General features: G+C 53.4%; 1 long non-coding RNA gene across 2 annotated transcripts in view; it reads left to right on the top strand.

Annotated features, from left to right (window-relative positions):
- The window catches only part of LOC125107867 (uncharacterized), a 56,699-nt gene that overhangs the window by 20,114 nt on the left and 16,258 nt on the right, over positions 1–20,327 (top strand). The window contains exon 3 of one of the 2 annotated variants that reach the window (XR_007129678.1): positions 15,513–15,705. This is a non-coding gene — a long non-coding RNA (uncharacterized LOC125107867). Of the gene's footprint in view, positions 1–15,512; positions 17,177–20,327 lie in introns of those variants that run through there. The other variant, XR_007129679.1, reaches the window with a different exon arrangement.

The raw sequence follows: 20,327 nt of genomic DNA, 5'->3' as shown, positions 1-20,327 counted from the left end.
CAAAAGCACCAGTGATGATCAACTCTGTGGCTTCTCTTGCTTTGTTCTGCTGGGGGAGGCAGCAAGGAGGTCACCTGCTTCCTGGTGGTACCCAGACCCGCTCTCCTGCGTGCTTTCTGTTTATACACACAAGTGTAGAATGAAGGTGGCTGGTCCCAGCAATGGCTCGTGCTTTTGGAAGGCTTGCTGTGTGCCCCGAAGTAGTGCTTTCCATGGATAATTTCATGTAAGCCATTCTTGCAACACTTACTTGCACACCCCCCATGTGCTAGCAAGGTTCCAGGTCCCGTAGCATAGCAGGGGACCAAAGAGGCAGAGTCCCATGGAGAAACAAAGTGTGATTCGTCCACACAATGGGATATCGTTCAGCCTTAAGGAAGAATGGGACCCTGTCACCTGCCAGCGCATGGATGGATGCTGGGGACAGTAGGCTAAGAGAAATCAGCCAGGCACAGAAGGACAAATGTGGTGTAATCCGATTCACATGCGCTACCGATTATCGTCACGTTCACAGAGACAGGAAGAACAGTGGCTGCCCAGGGCTTGGGGAGCAGGGAGGTGGGGAGTTAGTGTTCAATGGGGCGGAGTTTCAGTTTGGGAAGATGAAAAAGTTCTGGAGATGGGTGGTGCAGAAGGTGGCCACGATAATGTAAATGTAATTAGTGCCACGGAACTTCAACATAGCTAAAATGGTGAATTTTAGGTTTCGTATATTTTAACAAAATTTTTATTTCTCTTTTCGAAGATTTTATTTATTTGAGAAAGAGCATGCATGAGCAGAGAGAGGGAGAAACAGGCTCCCTGCTGAGTAAGGAGCCCAATGTGGGGCTCGATCCCAGGACCCTGGGATCATGACCTGAGATGAAGGCAGACATTTAAGCCAACTGAGACACCCAGGCGACCCTAATTTTCATTTTTTTTAAATCAGAAGAAACACAGGACACCTGTGTTGATAGTTGGTTAAGTCCCGCCATCTACTTTGCTAAATGTGGATCCCTAGAGCCCTGACCCAGGGTTTGCACCCAGTGGACACTGAGTGAAAAGGAAAGGGACAGCTATAAGGAAGATAAAACGCGTTATGACAGTGATGCTTATGGAAAGTTTTGTGAAACTCATTCCTCTAACAGAGCTTGCAAAATATGGGGGAGATCAGGCTTAAAAAAAAAATAAGGAGCAAAGTGAGGTGGAAGAGAGAGCTGCCGAAGAAGAGAAAGGGTGCCTGGCTCTTTCTGGGGCTCAGGGAGCCTGCCCCGGGGCGAAGCAGGGAGCGGGCACCCTGACTGTGAGCTCTGTTCCCGTGGGGAAAAGCGCAAAGGACCCGTGGAGGGTCCTGGCCTTCGGGTCATTTAAAGGCAATTGAATCAAGCAAGCAAGCTGACAATAGAGTGTCCCGGCACCCTGGTGGGAGGACCCTATCCTGCCCTGAGCTTGCAGCAGGGAGAGGGGCTCTGAGTCCCACCCGCAGAGCCTCTGGGAGGCCTGGCCCAGGGCACGCTGCCTCTTTTAAGTCGCTCTGGTCCAGCAGCCTACGTGGGGTGAGCGGTGGGAGGAGAGAGCCTGCACACAGGACCTGCTCCAGAAAGACGCACAAAAGCACGTTCTCTTTATATGTTAGAAACGGAAAGCAGCCTCAGGATTTTGGAAAGGCGTGTGCCCCGGCCTTGGCCTCTATCAGCACCCCCCACCCCCAGGAGGTTGGGCGTGGGCAAACCTCCCTGCTCTGCGTGGCACACAGGGCTGGGGACGGGGACTCTTGGGGGGTGGGGGGGCACTGGCAGCTGGGGCAGGGCCGCATCGTCACGCCCCCAGATGCTGCTCCTCTGACAAGCCCGTGGAGGAAAGGGGGCTGCATTTTCAAGCCGATGTTTGATGTTCAAGTGCAACCTGGTGCTTTGTGTGCTGCTATTAAATGTTATTATGTGATGGCACGTGGTGATTAGCCGAGCCGCGTCCCTCGCTGGGAACCTCCTCCTCCTGCTCGCAACCCCCACAAAGCCCTGGAAGTGGGTTGGGATCAGAGAGGGGGGCACACAGCGCGGCTTCCTTTAATCAATGAACACCTGCCAGCGGAATGGTCTGCTGCCACCAAGACGTCCTCACTCACTCCTCCAGAGCTGGGGGGCGGGGAGGATGGCACCATTCCTTTAACACCCCATAAAACAACCTGAGACCTCATTTACACCCCCCATCCCCGCTCACTACAAAGGCCACTTTCTTCTAGAATAATTGGGGTTGTCTCACTTCGGCTCCAGAAATGGCCCTGCTGCGGCTGGCTTTTCCAAGGCCTCCTGCACAGAGTTACCAGCCCGGGGATCTGCCTGCTTCCTTTGTCCTCTGGGGCACATCAGTCCGGGTGTCTTCCTGATAGCTTGGGACAGCAAAGGTGGACTCGTCGCAGAGCCGATGGGCAGCTACTTAAAATGTGGCTGTTCTGTGCTAAGGGGGCCCCGGCCAGTCCTTCTGGAGGCCATCTTTTTATTGGGGCGCTGCCCAACCCCTCTTCATTCCAGAGCTCCCCCTCTCTCCAATCTTCCAGGGAAATTCTACTTTTACTGCTTGCATAGCTCTTGCTTTTTTATGCTGAGCTTTGAATCCTGCTTTGGCTAGATCCCTTTTATCTGGGTGATGCCTTTTGAGGGACGGAGCAGAAAGCCCAGACAGGATTTTCCCACCTCCCTGCAGCTCTCCCCCCTCCCTACACAGCAGGGATTAGGATCTGCCTGTGGGCGCCATCCCGAGACAGATGCTAGGGTCCAGGGAGGGAGGGGGCGTCCCACGTCCTAGGAGCCTCCCTGACTTTGTGGTGCATCAGAGTGGTTTGTCAAGTTGGCCGATGAGATTATCCTGCTTAGGGATGGAGGCCGTCTTGTGAAGCGTCCTTACTCATCACTGCTCGGGGGGATGGTTCTTCCATGGAAAAGTTCTGCACTGAGATCATCTTTGTTCTTGGTTCCAGCTGTGATCTGGACAGAGAAGTTTCCCTAGTCATCAGTGGCTCTTCTCCATGTTCCAGATGGGGGACACATCTGGTTTAGAAAACCGAGAACCCCAAGGAGATCATCATTGGATCTCTATAAAGATCAGGGTCCAGGTGTCCTCCCACATCCTGGCTGAAGTCCGAGGGTGGGGCAGAGCCTCAGGGGCTCTGGGTGAGTCTGAGTCAGAGAGGACAGGCCAGGACACCGGCTTCCGGAGGGGCTCGGGTGTGCAGGAGTGTGCATGTACTCACACAGACACATGTGTGCACATGCACACACAGACATGATGTGTATACATGCATATATTTACACAAACAGTTGCATACCCATGTACACATCACAAGCCCACCCCTAGTGATGTCACTGTGGTCACAGTCACACACATAGATCCCAGGCCCAGGGATCTGTGTGCAGACCAAGTTAGCTTCAGAAAGCAGAGTTCTTGAAGCGTATTCTGTCCAAGTCTATAGGTGGTGGATGGAGATGCGTACAACAGAGGTAGCCCCTCCCACCTCGAATCAGGCTTGTGAGGGCAGACAGGCTTTCAGGGGATGGGAAGAAGATGAGGTCTGGAAGAAGGATCTGAGATGGGTCTTCACAGCTATGTAGGAGTTGAAGAAATGGAAGGACATGCAACATTTAAGGTGAAGGAGCCCATGCAAATGAAGGTGGAGGGCATTCGAATGTCTGGTGAGAGCAGGCTGGTGGGACCAATGGCAGGTGATTGGGGAGGACAGCCATGAAAACGAGGCTGGGTAGATAGGGTGGGTCAGACAAGGCACTTAAAAGTCTGCACAGTGGGGTGGACATTAGACGCCATTGGTGTTCCTTGAAAAGAACAAGAGGAAAAGGAATAGATATTGACATGCCCTTCCTACTCAGCGGACTCTATGCCGGGGGCTTCGTGTTGGTTTAGCCTTCACCATAATCCTGCAAGGCAAAGCATGATTATTCTCAGTTTTACAGACGAGGCGGCTGAGGTTCAGGGAGATGGTCTCACCAGCTTCTGCTGGTGCAACATGTAACCGACATGGCCAGTTCCAAACTCACGTTTCGCCAGTTCCAAAGCTCCTGATTGTTCCTGGCATCACGCTGCCTCCCAAGAAGAGCAACGGAGCTAAAGTTAATTTAGGGAAAGATTCATCTGGCTGCAGTGAAGACACAGACAGATTGGAGGCTGGGGTCAGGGGACTTTCCATTGAAATAAATGAAAGTAAGACGGATGTGCAAGATGAGCCCAGAGCAACTTGTCACACCGGCAAGTGAGGAAACTGTCACAGTGGATGCGGGAGCCAAAGTGGTTCCTACTGGCTGAGGACGAGGCCGTTCAAACATCAATTAGGGTAATAACTACAAGAGATTGACTGCAAGGGATTAAAATACATCGAATGTGCTCCCCTCCAGGCCTTTATGACAAGCTGCAAGGAGAAAACTCATTGGCCAAGTCTTGATGTCAGGGAGGCCGTTCGTTCTTTGGGAAACGCATATGAGAAGGGGCAGTCTCGAGGGTTCATTCCCTTTTTTGCCCTGTGCAGTCTCTCCTTGTAGAAGCGTACTAGCAGATGTGTGGAGGAGGAGCTGGAGACCTCGGGCAACACCGTGTGTCGAGCGAATGAATGGATCTGGCACCAGGGCCTGTCCGTATCACGAGAGCTAACCAGGGGCGTACCAAGCCTCCTTCTGAAAGGCCATCCCCGCTTCGGGAGTTTCTTGCCCAAACCAGTCGTACCTGAATTGGATTATGTCTCTCGATCTAAATATGAACTCGTAGGACATTCAAAGGACAGAGAAACGTATTAAGTGACATTCGGCAATGCAACCAGCAAAATGCAGACCGTGGCCTTGCTGACTGGATATTTGATCATAATCAGAAATTGATTTCATTGCTAAAAGGAATGATAATGGTTTTGTGGGCTTGTGCTAAAAAGCTCTAATCTTTTCAAGAAAACTTCTGAGGTATTTACAGATGAGATGAGATGATGTTAAGGATGGGATTTGGGGAAGTGGGCGGGGGAGTTAGGGATAAAATGGGGCTGGCGATGCGTTGGAAATTGTTGAATTTAGGAGATGGGAGGGCACGGAATGATCTTCTTTGCATTGGCAAATATTTAAAATGTGCTTCCGGTGGGTGATGGTGATGATGCCTTCTGCCCAAGGAAGCAGCGTGTATGGCGAGGAGGTTTTCGAAGGGATGGGAGAATGAGCCAGAGCTGCGTGCAGGGTGCCATGGGGAGGGAGAGGCGTGGTTGGCTCTAAGCCTTTAACCAGCCCCCAACATTGTACCCCTGGCAGTGGGCCTGGGAGGACCCAGGCTCCTGACTACACACAAGTTTCTCTGCCCGGGGAGAGCTGAGAACTGCTCCCAACCCAGCTGTTCAGGATCTGCTGCGGTCCCAGCTCCGAGAACACCTCCGCTGTGACATCTCCTGCGGGCAATCATACCCTGTTCCAAGCTCCCCAGTTCCCCATCCAGACTTGCCCGGATGACAGTCACTTGCATTTTGGTAGATTGTGTTCGGTCCCGTGTCCCCACTGCCATGCGTCCCCCTGAGGCAGGGCCCACGAGGGAGCCCAGAGCAACTCCACACGGGAGGCATTTAAAACCTGCCCACTGGCCTCCTCGTTCCCCTGGCAGGCGAAGCAAGGCAGGCATTGACCATAAACTGAAAGCAGAGGGAGGAGACCGGACAAGAAAGGGCAGCCTGGCCCTTCGTGGGGTCTGACACTGGCCAGGAGATACTCAGCCAAAATCCAGATCCTCAGCTCCTTCCACGACCCCATGAGCAGCTGCCTCTATCCCTCTGAAGTCAAGTGCATTGAGGACCTAGGGCCAAAATGATCCTGAAGGTACCTCCCCTCAGGTCACGCTCAGGGTCCAGGTACCCCTCGTGCCCACACTCTGCTCCGGGAGTTCAGAAGCTGCCATTACAGGCAGCCTTGACCAGCCACATCCCAGTCTCTGCGCAGATTTCTGAGGGCGGGGCGGCCTGGGGCGCCGCTTTCTGCCCGAGATGCTGAGACCTCGTGGGCTCCCAGGGAGCAAACAGGTCTTGGACCTGTTCCAGGCTGAGTAATTACATTCTGCCTGTTAAACTCCCTCTGCAGTCACAATTGGATATTGTTGTCATTGCGTTTGCTTTTTCAAATCAGCTTCCAGAGTGACGTCCGCGGCCTGTGCTGCTAGGAGTACAGGAGCCTCTAGCAGGCTCACGAGGTGGAGACACGGAGCAGAACCAGGGGCCTTGCTTCCGGAGCTCTGGTCCCTGTCCCCACTGCTGGGGTCTGAGACACCTCGGGGACCAACGTGGGTGGCTGGGGTCAGGTGGTGTCGGGGCCTTCCTGCCGGCCTGTCCTGTTCAGCTCACAAAGGGGCAGAGCAAGGGGCCTGTGGTTCTGAGCAACACACACCCAGCGTGGGTCCACCTGGGTCACAGTCCTGAGCGTCCCACCTGGCTCTGTGGGGGGTGATGTCTGAGTGGGACCTTCCACTGCCACGTCTCCATCTCCTGACTTGAACGGGATGCACTTTGGAGTCTTGGAATTGTTTTGGTCTGTGGTATCAGGTCACCTATCTCCAGGTCGACCATTTGGCTCCCTTGGCTCCATGGCAGGCCAGCGGGGGCAGAATGAGCAGAGCAGGTCCCTCCCGCAGGCACAGCACCCCCGACCCCTGGGTCAGAAGGATCTGGAGAGTACCCGGCCCAGTCCTGCTCGGGCATCCTGGACACAGAACCCTTCTTGCAACTCATGTGTAGCAGAGAGCAATGCGGGGCTGTTTGATTCATTCCCCTTCCCACCCCCCTGCCCTCCTTGCCACCCTTCAGGGCTTGAATCTCATGCCTGGTGCAGCTCATGGGGGCTTCTGGGCAGGGTACCCAGAGGCAGAATCCTGGGGCCCCTCAGAGCATGGCCCAAAGACACTGTCCAAATCCAACCTCCTCCTTGTGCATGTGGGAAACAGAGGTCACACGCCTGTGATGGGCAGAGACAGGACCAGAACTCCCTCAGCTCCTCATGACCTGTCCAGCGTTCTCCTGCAGCACAGCCACACCCCCTTCTGTATCCTCCAGCACCCCTGAATCTGTGAGCAGGCCCACAGGGGTGCCTATTACCTACAGCGGGGCCCACTGTCTCGGGCTGGGCACCTCTTGTGCGGCGTCATGGGTATGAGGGCCTGGAGCCCAGGAGAGCTCGATCCTCATGTCTGGCTCAGTGATGGTGCACCCAGTGGGAGAAAGACCACATCCGAATGCCCACACTTGAGTAAATCAGCAGGACAAGCCCGACTCGTCTGGAGTAAGTCTCTGGAATGTCCCTGGACCCCTGCAGGCAGGGGGCTCAGCATCTGGAAATAGGGACGGCTGCTTCCCACTGACCCAGTGAGGCCTGGGGGCAGGAGGTCTGGCCACTCGTTCTCCTGGAGGGCATCCTAGCAGTCCTCCCCCCACATACCACCGTCTAAAGGTCCCTCAGTTTCCCAGAAGACTAGGAAATCACCCACCAAAACGGTAATGATGGCAAGTCCTCCATAGCTCCTGGGACCCTGGGAGAGGAGCCCGTGGGAGTCCCAAGAATGAACGAAGTGGGAGGTTAGGAGGAGTGCCCAGTTAGCGATGGGGGGCATCAGTGATCGCCTGGCAAGAAGGTAAGGTGTGAGAGGGTCCCCAAGGTCTTCTTCCTATCTGGGAGCCCTGTGCCGAATCGCGAGTAGTGCTCAAGGCTTCAGGCCCACCGGTGCCTCCTCCCGAGTGGCCCCCGCCAGATCTCAAGTGCTCCTGGGAGTGGAAATGAACAAGGAAGGAGTGAAGGCGCGGGAGACAGGTGGTGGGTCAAACATACGGCCGTGAGCTTGGACCGCTTCTCTTCTCTGAACCTCAGTCGCCTCGTCTGTAAGATGGGACGATAGCAGGGCCCATGTCCCTGGGCTCACTGGAGCCTGAAATGAAGTCCTCTGTGGAGGAAAGCTGAGTGCCTGGCGCAAAGTGGTTGCCCGGCCAATGGCAGCTTTCTCCTACCGTCTTGAACATGACCCATCCATCAGTAGTTTCCCCTACGATGAGTGACGGGGCCCAGGGACTTAGGAGAAGGCGGTGTCAGGACCCACAGGACGTGGAGAGGGCAAGCAGGGAGCCAGAGTGCAGGAGCAGGAAGTCTTTGTGGGGTGTCTCCTCAGTGACCCCCCTTTCCCTGCCTGGTGGGCAGTGAGGAGATCTGCTGGGGCACCTCGGTAGGAGAGCTCTCAGGGTCACAGGGGCCTCATGAACCCTAACTGTGGTCCCTCTGGTTGCCACAGTGATGATTCTCTCCTGGTCCCCCATGGTGTGACGTAACTGGGCCAGCCGAGGCCACGGGCTGTGACACTTTCCTGTCCCGCTTAGAACCCCACGCCCCACACATCCTCCTTCTTTTCAAATGGCAGGCCGTTGGGATTCCTCCCTGTGCAGGTTTTAAGACGGATGGGAAGGTGGGGAGATGAGACTTAGGTGGGTCCTTGTATTGCTCACACCTCAAAGAGGCACCTCCCCCTCAGACGACAGCCAGCACTGCTCAGGGCACTGAAGGGGAATTTGCTTGAGGGGTCCTGATCCCCCCCGGGGACACCACTCACCGGCAGGAGATAATCCCAGCCTGACGGCTCGGAAAGGCCCAGAACCATGAGTCTCTTTGCATTTGTTTTCGTGTGAGTGATTTTAATGGGACCGATTGGAAACAATCCACGTTGTGTGTGTAAAGCACTTGACCGCACTTCTCCTGTGTGGGGAGAACCGTCCGCAGTTGCTCTGTAAGGGAAGTCTTGCTGGCCAGCCCGCCATGAGGGACTGCTCCTGGCTTTGTCGTGCCTGGAACCCCCGGACCGAGCTCCTCTGCTGTATGCGCTTTCTTAAAGTCAGCCAGTTTCTAAGCAAGTGATGAAGAGTGGAGGGGGGCTGGGGCTCAGGCTCGGACGGGTGGACAGTAAGGGGCATTCCATTTTCTTATGGCCCCTGGCACAGGTCACAGTAGAGTCCTGGCCAGGAAACACTTCAGCCCCAGAACGGTCCCTGCTTTCTAGCAGCTGCAGACACGTGGGAGCCGGTTTGCACACATGGCTGAGTGCTCAGAGCATCTTGGTAAACTTCCATATCCCGGTTAGCTGGTCGCTGTCAAATCCCTCCCTGACCGGGGAGAAGGCGTCCGTGCTCAGACCCTGAGGTTCCTGCGGGACCCATCAACGCAAACCAGGCTGTGCCGAGCTGTCTTCCCTTTTCCTGGCAAGCAGCCCCCACAGCTTCTAAAAGCCTCTTCTGGCTCCAGTGATCTCACATGCCCCCTGCCTACCAAGGAAATTAGCCATGGAACCTTCTGGAATGATAAATTCCAGAACTCTGGCTTAGTCACTAGGACACACAAATGAATGTCTCTTCTGTTTATAACCACCACATCCTGGTAAATCCTTTCTTCATGCTCCAGATCTCTCATGGTCAGGAGAAAGTTCTTCCAAAACACTAAAAACTGGGCTATCGTCAGTGACCTTTTCCTCTCCGTTTCTCTTTAGTGACGTGGTACAGGGGTTGGTGTCTCTCCTTCACTTCTCATGGGCCATGAGTGGGAGGAGATGTTCCATTATCTGAGCTCTAATGAGCCCAGTAACTGGAGAAAAAGGGCCTGTGGGGTGATTTCATTTGAAACTCAACGGTCTAGTTTTATTCTGGACCCCAGAGCCCACAGAGTGGGGGTGTCCTGTCACAGCCAGATCCAGCACCTGCTGTGGTTTTGAGGGGGTCCTGAGGCAGGGAGGGAAGAGGAAAGGAGGAGTAGGGAGAGAGGAGAAGGAGGGAGGAGAGAAGCCAAACTCAAAGGAAGTACTGCCTGTTGTTTTTGCTAATAACAATGACCCTTAAAATTACCCAGGCCCGGGCCATGGTTCCTGCACGCTCTGTGGTTCACAGCTTTGGGGTCTAATCATACTCCTCCAGCTTTTATAGTCGATTCAAAATGTTCCAGAGAAAAAATGTGGCTTGCCTATGGGCAGCTTGATGGCCTACTTCCATGTGCTAATGGGATGGTTCTGTCTGCTGATCTAGAGCCCAAATGGCCATGGGTTACAGGTGACAATCTGGGGACAAACCTTATTTAGAAAGAAAAAAAAAAGCAGGCTCTGATTTTTATGTATCTCACCAAACCTGTTGTGTATTCCTGCATCACTATACTCTTCATTAATTCATCAGTTCAACCCACATTCCTGACCTCCGGAGAGGAGCCCTCTCCCGCGGGTGCTCCCTTGCATACACCACGTCCCCGGCTCCCATCTGTGATTACCCTCTGGCCTAGGTCCTCTTTTCCTCCTTCGTTTGGGTTAAAATGGGAGAGTTGGACCTTCTCTTTCCCAGAGCCAGTGTTCCCTCTGGCTTCCTCAGGATCCAAAGCCCCTTCTGTCCTGGCTCTTTTCTGACATCATGTAAGTGTTTGGGGGATGGGCATTCGGGAGGGCACGTGTCCCGATGAGCACTGGGTGTTGTGTGTAAGTGGTGAATTCTACTCCAGAAACCAATCTCGCACTCTATGTCAAGTACCTAAAATTTTAATGAAAAGAATTCCACTGGGGTCCGTACCCTTCCAGGTGTGACTCCATCCCTCTCCCCCCACACCCAGCCCCAACGTGCTAGGACTGTCCCCTCACCTTCTCTGCCTGTGGGAACTGGGCTCTCAGCCCTACACTCCCTGTAAGTGTTCTCACCCCGTGAGCCATGGCCTCAAGGTAGATGACCCTCACGGCCTCTGTCCCTGCCGCTCTGGCCATTCTACCCTGCTGAGCACTCCCTAGTGCTCCCACTGGCCCCCTGGCTCTGCTTGCTCTCACCAACCTGGTTGGCTCTTCCTGACATCTCTTTGAGGTCCTAAAATCCTGGTGCTTCCCTGGGGCTCTGCTCTGCCTCTGTCTCCAGCCCCATCTTGCTGTTTCAGTGTGTGTTCACATCCCCACGGCTCCCCAGACCCGAAGCTGTCCTCTGCTCCAGTCACCCTCATCTGCCACCCGGACCACCAGAGGCACCACCCTTACCCCTCCACCTCATTTTCCACCACGACACCAGAATGATCTTACGTCCAGTTTGGCACGCCGCTCTTCTGCTTCAAACTCTTCTGTAATCTCAAGGTCACCTTGAAGCTAAGGTCTATGACATTTCACCGTACCTACTGGATCCTTCATGATCACACTTGCTCTTCTGCCCGTGTTTTCTTTCTGGAACACTCTTTCCAGGATCAGGTGCTTTGGTTAGCGAGTCATAGGCTCTCAGGGGTTGAGTTGGGAGCCCTAACCTCCACAATGTGACTGTCTTTGGAGACGTGGTCTTTAAAGAGGTAATTAAGTTAAAGTGAGGTCATTAGGTGGGCCCTACTCCGATGTGATTGGTGTTCTTGTAAGAAGAGGTGATTTGGACACAGACATGCACAGGGGGAAGACCACGTGTTGACACAGGGAGATGGTGGTTATCTACAAGCCCGAGAGAGAGGCCCCCCAAAAAAGCAACCTGGCCAAACTCTGGCCTCCAGAAGTAGAAGAAAATAAATGTGGAAGCCCCCCAGTCTGTGGTACTTTGTTCTGGTAGCCCTGGCAGATTGAGACATAAGCTTTTAAATGTGCTTCAATGTCACCTCCGCAGGGAGGGGCCTTCCTTGACTCACTCTCGTAAATTCTTCCCATACCGTCCTTTTCCCTTTTGCAACCCTTCTTACGTGTGTGGAATCATTTCTTCTTCAGTGGCTGTGTTCCTGGCAAGTCCTCGAGGGTCTGCGGGAGCAGGAACTTGTGTTTGTCCTACGTATAAGTGCGGTCAGAGTCAAGCTCATTGTCTGGTGTCTAGAAGACGCAAGTAGTGGTTGCATGGCTGACTGGATAGACAAGTGACTGACTGGATAGACAAGTGGACAGATTTCAAGGCATTGCTGGGAGGATCCTCTGAGCTGGAAGACCATGGGCTTCTTGCACGCCAACCTGGGGGCTGTGAGGAAGGCAAGGCGGAACCCTGATTCCTTGGTCTTGTCTGTGTCCCTTGACCTCTTTGTGTAGGAGTGAGCTAAACGATAGTGAAATTTTAAGGTATTATTAGAATGGCAGTGTGGATTTGACAGTCAGATCCTGGTCACCTCTTTGGTGAAGAAACTATCCGCAAAAGAACAGGAGAGAGGAAGGTATGACAGAGAGGAGATGGAGTCGGGGAAGGCAGCCAGAGGGTTGGAAACATGGCGGGTGTATGGGGAAGAGAATGCCGGAAAGGTAGGTTTCTGCAAGGAAGACACCCTTCAGCTACCACTCACTCTCTTGAGTGGTCTCCCTGGAGTGAAGAGGGGTCCAACAGGCCGCTCCTGTTTGGTAGCTATCAAGTGAGAGAGATGTGGAGGGAGGGATTCCGGAAGGCTCCATGAGACATACCCCAGCATGTGTCTGTTTAGACTAAATTTCTCCGTGTAGTATTTTGCCCTTTCAAACTGAGGGTGGGAGAGGGACTAAGATTCCTCAGAACAGGAAGATAAAGAGACAGCTCTGGCCTTCTTTTCTCATTTTCCATATTCCCCTTTCCAGAGCATCCTGTCATCTAACCTTTTGGGTGACCCCTCTAGCCCAGAAGCCCACCCCTCCTTGATATCTGTCCCTTCTGCAGTGGGGCTCTGTCCCACGTGTGCATCTCATGACCCCTTCTGCTGGCCTTGGGCTGAGATGGGCCCATGGGCTGGCCAGATTCTCACCCTGGGGTTCAGAGGTGGACAGCTGTCTTCCACAAGGAGCTGGGGGTGTGGGATCATTACCTAGCGTGGGCCTTCACGACCAGCTGTGTGGCTGAGAGGTGGAGGGCACAGGGCTGCAGAGAGAGGGGAGTGGAGAAGAAGAGGAAGAAGGTACAGGCAGAGTGGGTGAGAAGCAGGAAGAAACTGGGAGAGGCCTGGTTTCTGGAGATTTTCTGGGTCCTTGTTTCAGAACTTGCCTTAGGCCCACCCAAGTGCATTTCCATGACTAACCCCTCTGTCCTTGTGGTCTGCCACTCCTTTTCTCTTAGGCTGGTATCATTTGGTTTCTATCCTTGCGACCGAAGTTACCTGGGACCTTTTGCTCTGCTCCCTGCTCCTTTTTTCTCTCTCCCCAGCTGGCCTCCCCTTTTCCTCCCCTCTCCCTTCCCTTCCGGTCACTGAACTGAAGGGAGGGGAAGTGTTGGGGACAGAACTATCGTGCTGGGTTTAGTTCCTGTCAGCCTAGCCATTTGGAGGGGGCTTGTAGGCTCCATTGGCTTCCCTCTTATCACTTACCCCCCAGATCTCAGTCTGCTTCTTGGAGCTAATAAGTATATCTCTCTTGTGCTCCCAAGTTCAAAGCCACTACCCTAGCAATGGGAATAAGCACTTGTTTTTATATAGTACTATCTGGGGCCATTTTCATTTATATTTTTGTATGTGTTGCTTTTCCCCAACAGATCTTAAAGACGATATGAGTTCCCAGGGAGGGTCCTATTGTCCTCAGTGGGTAGAAGCCCCACACTGTGCGTGTATATAGCTACGTTCTATATAGAAGAGGATCACAGCAGTGTGATTTTAATGAAAGAGGAAGGAAATAAAAACCTTTAAAACACATTGCTTGATCAAAATTTCTCAACTCTCTACTCCATATTCGTTCATCTTCCTGGAAGAAGAGGACTACAGTAATGACTCAGGCATGCTGCGCTTGGCCTCGCTTTATTGAAAATGTTGTGTGTGTGTGTGTTTAAGGAGTTTAATTGGAACAGCCGCACTGGCCAGGATTGCTTTAATCACAGAACGTTGGTGTGGCGGGCCGCACCCGGCTCCGGAGAGCCACCGGCGGGAGCAGGGTAAGCCCTCCTCCTGGGAGGGTTCCAATGGCTCTCATGAAGCTCTGTTTTTCTTTTTCAGTGAACGTACACTGAAAATATAGGGTGAAGTGGATTCCCAGAGCGCCGCTTGGTGTGAAAGCCTACTGCCATTTATCCCCCCCAGGCCACCACAAAACAACCTTTTGAGTCTTTGTCCCATTGGTTTCCTGCCCTCTTTGTGTCCCTGCTGGGTTGTGAGACTCAAAGACCACCATGCAGACGGAGAGAATGGGGGATGCCAACGGTGCTGTTGTTGGTGGTCCCCCGGTCAGCATGTCTTTGGACCTGACCCGCCATGATCCCAAGGACACCCGTGTCCACCACTGTTTCATATCCATCACCCTGTCTCCTCCCAGGGAATGTCTTCAGGAGTCTGTAAGCTATGACCAGTATGGGTGACTCCATGGTCCGTCTGCTGGTGCCACATGTCTCCCTGGTCCTCTGGCCCCAGCATTTGGGGGAATGGCCTCGATTTCTATCTTGCACCAACTTGGGAGCAGAACTCAAAACATTTTCGTTGCTGCACGCGATGGCAGCAGTGTCCCCATAGGATTTATAGACGCTCTTGCAGGAAGACGGGTAGAGGCGCTGACATCACAGCAAAACACTTAAAGATCCACTTTGATGTTTCGTTGCTCTAAATCTTTTCTCTCTGTGTTTTCTAGCTCCCTGTTCTCTGGAAATGTGCGACCTCTGTGGTCGCCCTTCCTGCATTCAGACAGAGCACAGCAGCCTTGCCCCATCTTCTTCTCCGAAACCTGCCCCAAAACCCTGGGCCAGGGTTACACGATTAACTAGACCCACTTCCCATGAAAGGCAGTTAGGCGATCGCTTAGTAATTACATCACTCTCCATAAGTGACTTATCCAAATATTCATTTCAAAGAGATTTCTCTGCCTAAGAGAAATAATGGAAAAAAATTTCTTTTTTCATCACTGGCTTTCTATCTGGTGGTTGTAAACATTGTGTCGTATTTAACACTCCTTAGACACCACTCCTTTGGATTCCTGTAACTACCACGCTGTCCATGAATGCATTCGGTAATTTCTTTTTAATACCTTCTCTGTGCCAAACGCTGGTGTGGAAAGCTGGCTGGGGAAAACTCGGGGCACAAAGGGAGAGTGGCCATCTGGGACAGTAGAGGAGACCCACGCACACACTGGCTGTCTCACCAATCTGTCCATCTCCTGCCTCGTGTCAACGTCTTCCGCTTGCTAGTAGGAGAAAGCTCATCCCTCTTGACCTGGCCTGCAAAGCCCGTGGCAGTCAGGTACCTCCCACCGCTCTTCTCTACTTCCACCCACCTGGGGGTTCCCATATAATGCCACCAACTGGATGTCCTTAATGTAGCTCTGTCTTTTCTGCCTGACTCACACCTTCCCCCACACCAGGCATCCATCACCGGCTGTACACACCCTGCACACACCACCTTAATACCACCTGATCCTTATCGTGGGGAGCCGGAATGGGACAGCGGCACCCTGAGCTGGGCCTGGCTCTCTGTCCTAAGAGGAGGGTTGGGAGTTTCCCCACCTCTGTCCTGTTTGGGGTGTCCACTGCCCTCTCTTTCTGTGACATTTCTCTTTTAGTCTCTAAAAGACTACAAGACCTGAGCTTGTAACATTTCTCTTTCTTTAAAATTCCTCTGGCCTCTACTCTCTCTTCCTCTGCCCAGGCTGATCATGAAGACTCTGGAAGACCCTCAGGAAGCTCATGAAACTGAGGCTTTTTGTTAACACTGTGACTGTCTCCAGCCAGGCTTTGGCTGGGCCGTGCTAAGACTCCCTGCCTCCCCTTCACGGCCTCGTCCAAGAACCTCTCCAGTCTCATCTCCAACTCCAGGCCTCCCACCCCCTTTCTGCCAGTAGGTAAGAAATTACCTTGGTTTTTCCCAGAACTCTTTTCTCCAACAGACCTGCCCCCGCTTTCTGGAAGATACCTTTGCTTGAAAATTTTGAATCAGAAGAAGAGGCTCATACCCCCCTCCCAAGCAGATTCTAGAACTAAGGTTCTAAGACCTTCGCACTCTGAGAGGCCATTCCAATCTTCCTTCCCATACCCTTGGCCCCTGTAACATCTCTGCAGCCTGGCAGGCTCAGTCTCTCAGTCTGTGGGACCCTCCATATGATTCTGACACTGTGAGACCATGCATCAAAGTTTGGAGAGCCAAGATGGCGGCCTCTCCCACTTTTCTCTTGTCATTCCAGCTCCTTATCTCTTTCCCAGGGTATGAAGTAAAGAGTGGGTAAGAGACAACCCAAAGGACTCTATCCTGTTATTTTTTCAACCATTAACAATGGTTGAAGATGAGTCTCTTGCTTGGGTTGACTGGAACTGAGACTTACTCTAAGCCCTTGGCTATGACCAACTTGGCCACCATCCCACTAAAGCAAACAGACATGAGCCCAGGAGATACCAAGGCTGTTCAGATAGATTTTAAGGTCTTTGGTGAGAAATCTAAACTTCAGAGGTGGGGATAGAAGAAAAATCAGGCGTTAGATATCTACCTCCCCCTCTCCCCTGAATCCTCCATCCTGGGCCTGGTCTAGAAATCCTGTGCCTTTTATTATCAAAGAATGGGGCCATCAGATCCATGGGATGGGTCATGGGATGACCCCTCATAGATATCCCCTAGGCCACCTTTTCTGCTTTATTGGCTACTTCTTTCCTCCCCATATGATTTTTCTGCCCTTTTAACTCCTTCCCACAGACCCCTGCTTCTCCTTCGCCCTTCCCCACCACAGGCCTCCACCAGAATCTGAGGAATTTCACATTTCTCCCACCATCTTGTGAGCTTTCACTGCCTCTGGATAGATCCGTGAGCCAGCGACGCCATCCATTTCGCTGCTTGGCGGAATAAAAGGGGGTGATGGTGGTCATCTGCTCCCAGTGACAGCTGTCTTTCCCTTTTATTTATTTTACTTCCTTGAAGCCAATCACATCACATCTCGAGTTGCAAGGGGTGCTTTCCGCCATGAGTCCCATCCCTTTCACACTTGAGCCTCAGAGCCTCTCTGCTGGAGTCACTGACCTTATTCTGCCCAACGTCCCACCTGACGCACCCCGCACTGTGCCTCCTGGCTTTGTGAAGACTTGTTCCGTTGTTTTGGCTCTGAAGGGCCCCATGCCCAGCCCCTCTCTGGCCAGAGGACGGGGCGTTGGGGCGGGTGTTGGGGCGGGGCAGTGCGGCCACACCTAAGGTTGGAAATAACTCCGGGAGAAGACCTTCTCTGAGACCTGCTGTCTTGGAGATGAGAAGCCCAAGGCTCAGAGAAGTTAAGTGACCTGCCAAATCCCACGGTCAGCAAACGGGTGGCAGAACTGGGAGTGGAAGCCGCTCTTCCCCTCCCCTCCACCTGGCACCCAGGTGCCCTCGCTTTCTGGGCTGGGACAGCCCCAGGGACTTGTAATAAGATGGAGTGCAGCCCTCCAGCGCCCCCGCCAGTGGCGCCCGGGTTCTTCTCCCACCCCTTCATGGGGGAACACGCCATCTCCTGGGACAGCCCACACACCTTCGACGAACACGTCTCTCCTTGGCAGAATGGAATTTTGTCTTTTTGTTGCTTGCATCAGAGACCCGGCTTCTACCTCTCAGGGTCGGTCGTGAGTCGCTCTGATCCCTCCTATGGCGATGACAGCTCTTGCGGGAAGCCTGCAGTCCATCCCTTTGTTTTCTTTTCTCCTGGGGAAACAACTCTGTTTCCTGTCTATGACTCCGGCACTAATATCAGTGTGTGTGTGTGTGTGTGTGTGTGTGTGTGTGTGTGTGTGTGTGTCGCACCCCACCAGACAGTTAGCTCGATTCTGACACTGCCTACTTGCAGGTAGCCTCAGATCCCACAGGGTAAGTGCTGGGTCCTGCCACTCTGTCCCTGCCCCGTTTCAGACGCAATCCCAAGTCCAGGTTGTCACCTGTGCTCCCGACTGCCTGGGGATCAGAGGTTCCAGCAACCCTGGCTTTGGGTTCAAATAACTTGCTGTGTGGGGCAAAGAGCACAGAGAAACATTTTACTCACGAGACTCCTGGCCTATGAGAAAGGATAGCAAAGCAAGAGCCAGACGGGAGAGATGTGCGGGGCAAAGAATGGGGAAAAGGCACCGAGCTTCCATGCCCTGTCGAGGCGCGCCACCTCCCAGCAGCTCCACGCGCTCACCGACCCCAGAGCGCTCTGGACCTATTGTTTGAGTTTTTATGGAGGCTTCATTACATAGGTACAATTGATTATATCATTGGCCGTCGGTGATTAATTCAATCTCCAGCCCCTCTCCCCATCTCAGAGGTCAGTGGAGGGACGCAAAGTCCCAACCAACCAATCACATGGTTGGCTCCCCTGGTGACCAACCCCAGTCCTTAGGTAACTTCAGTGTTTTCTAGAGTCACCTCATTAACACTGACTGTGACCCCTTTAGTGCTCTTGCCACCTAGGAATTTCCAAGGGTTTTAGGAGCTCTGTGCCAGAAACAGGGACAAAGACCAATATGTGTTTATTATAATTTATAAATCGCTCTATCACAGTCCTCCATGGTGGAAAGCCTCACCCCAGGGGTCCCCTTCTCAGTGTCCGTGGGGTTAAGCTCCAGATGTGCCATGTGGTGGGCCCAGAGGACTGAGGGTCACCTGCTTCCCTTTCTGATCACCCAGTGCAGCGGAGCAGCTGAGGAGGCCGCCCTGTGTGGGGGGCCAGCTCCGGAGCTCCTGCTGCCTGCCACTGCCTCGTCCCACCCTGCTCCCCTGCTCTGCGTGGCCCTGAGCGGAGCCAGGAGCCCGTGGAGGAGTAAGGCATCCAGCTGCTGCTGCACCTGGGGCTGGGCCTCTGGGGGGCAGGGGGCGGCTCAGCCTGCCTGGGCCCCGGGGAGGGGCGCCGAGGAGGGGCCTACTTCTGAGGCGACAGACAAAGAGGTCAAGACAGGCTCACTCTCCACGTGGCAGTTAACCCGCAAAGGTGGCCCCGAGTGGCAGTTTCAACCATGTGGCTGGGATGCTTTGCCATTGGGGCTTGGGCTCCAGAGGGAGGCCAGCAGCGCATTCCCACAAAATGTGGAGCAGTTGGCATTTTTGGTGGAAGAGCCAGTTTTTGAAGGGTGATTTCTTGGCTCCTCTAATTAACGGGAAGTAGAAATTTCAGAATGGCAAGTCAAACTATGGCTGGATGCACTTTTTTTTCCCTCTTCTCCTTCTTTGCTTTTCTTGCCTTTAAGTCTTTTTAAAAAGACTGGCTAATAATAATAATAATGATAAGCCTTTAGGTAGGCTCCAATTTTCAGATGTAATGGGAACACACAGGGCTGAACAGAGGGGCTCCAAGAGGCTCCCAGGCCCCAGACCTTGCCTTGGAAAGCACTGGGCCCTGACTCTTCTCTCTCCTTTGGTATCCTTGTTACAGACATCCTTAAACACAGGCTGGATGGTTTCAGTGCTTGTAGGATCCAAAGGTCCCTCACTGGCATCCAAGGTCCTCTGTGATTTCCCACTCTTCCAAGACAAAAGAGGCCCAGTTTCTTAGTCTGCCTGCCTTCCTTCCTTCCTTCCTTTTTTTTTCTTTAAAATCTTTCAAAGATTTTATTTATTTATTTGAGAGAGAGAGCATAAGTGGGGCAGGGGTGGGGCATGAGGTGGGAGCAGAGGGAGTGGGAGAAGCAGACTCCTGGCTGAGCAGGGATCTCGATGTGGGGCTCGATCCCAGCACCCTGATATCATGACTTGAGCCGAAGGCAGATGCTTCACTGACTGAGCCACCCGGGCACCCCAAATATTGAGTTCAGTTCCTAGAGGAAAACTTCCCAGGGGGATGTGATGCTCTCATCCTCAAACCCTTTGTGGGCCGGATGGGGGGCCCTGGGTGCCATGCCGCTCCTTGGAGGGCCCATCCCCGGCAACAGCCAGCCTCGCTCTCCGGCCAGGGGCCGCAGCCTCACAGAACTTCAGAGCTTGGTCTAACCTGGTCACTTTATGAAGGAGACAGGTCCAGGGAGGGCCAGGGACACACTCCTATCACCCAGGCAGTTACTGGCCCGGCCTCCCACTGCCATGCTGGGAGCGTGTTGGTTACTCTCCTTGGTCGAATATTCCCCTCCCCCGCCTCTGGCTTCTTTCCAGTGTCTCTGGCGGTTGCTTGTCAGGGGAAATGAATGCAGCATGAACAAATCTTATTGGAAGAGAGACCCGTGGGGAATGGGAGGCCATTCCCCCCACCCCATTTCTCTGGTGGCCTTCGTCACATTCGTTCTCACTGACTCCAGAGGCGGTCCCTTCATCACGGCTGTCCCAAGGCCCTGCTGGGGCTGGGTGGGCCAGCCTCCCATGGTGGCCCAGGTGATCGGGGGTGATCATCCCCCCATAAACACGATGGACGGTCTCTTACCGGACAGTAAGTCCGCAGCTAAGCACTTTGCACTCATCTGCAAATCAGCTCTTTCTGTCCTGGCCCCCGATCGTGGGATTGTGTGAAGCAGCCACTGTTTCCAGGATTCACGACTTTAATTACGTTCC

The sequence above is a fragment of the Lutra lutra genome, chromosome 8, assembly GCF_902655055.1.
Source record: "Lutra lutra chromosome 8, mLutLut1.2, whole genome shotgun sequence".
NCBI lineage: Eukaryota > Metazoa > Chordata > Mammalia > Carnivora > Mustelidae > Lutra > Lutra lutra.
Note: the sequence above shows the minus strand (reverse complement) of the source record. Positions and strands in the feature narration are given on the sequence as shown.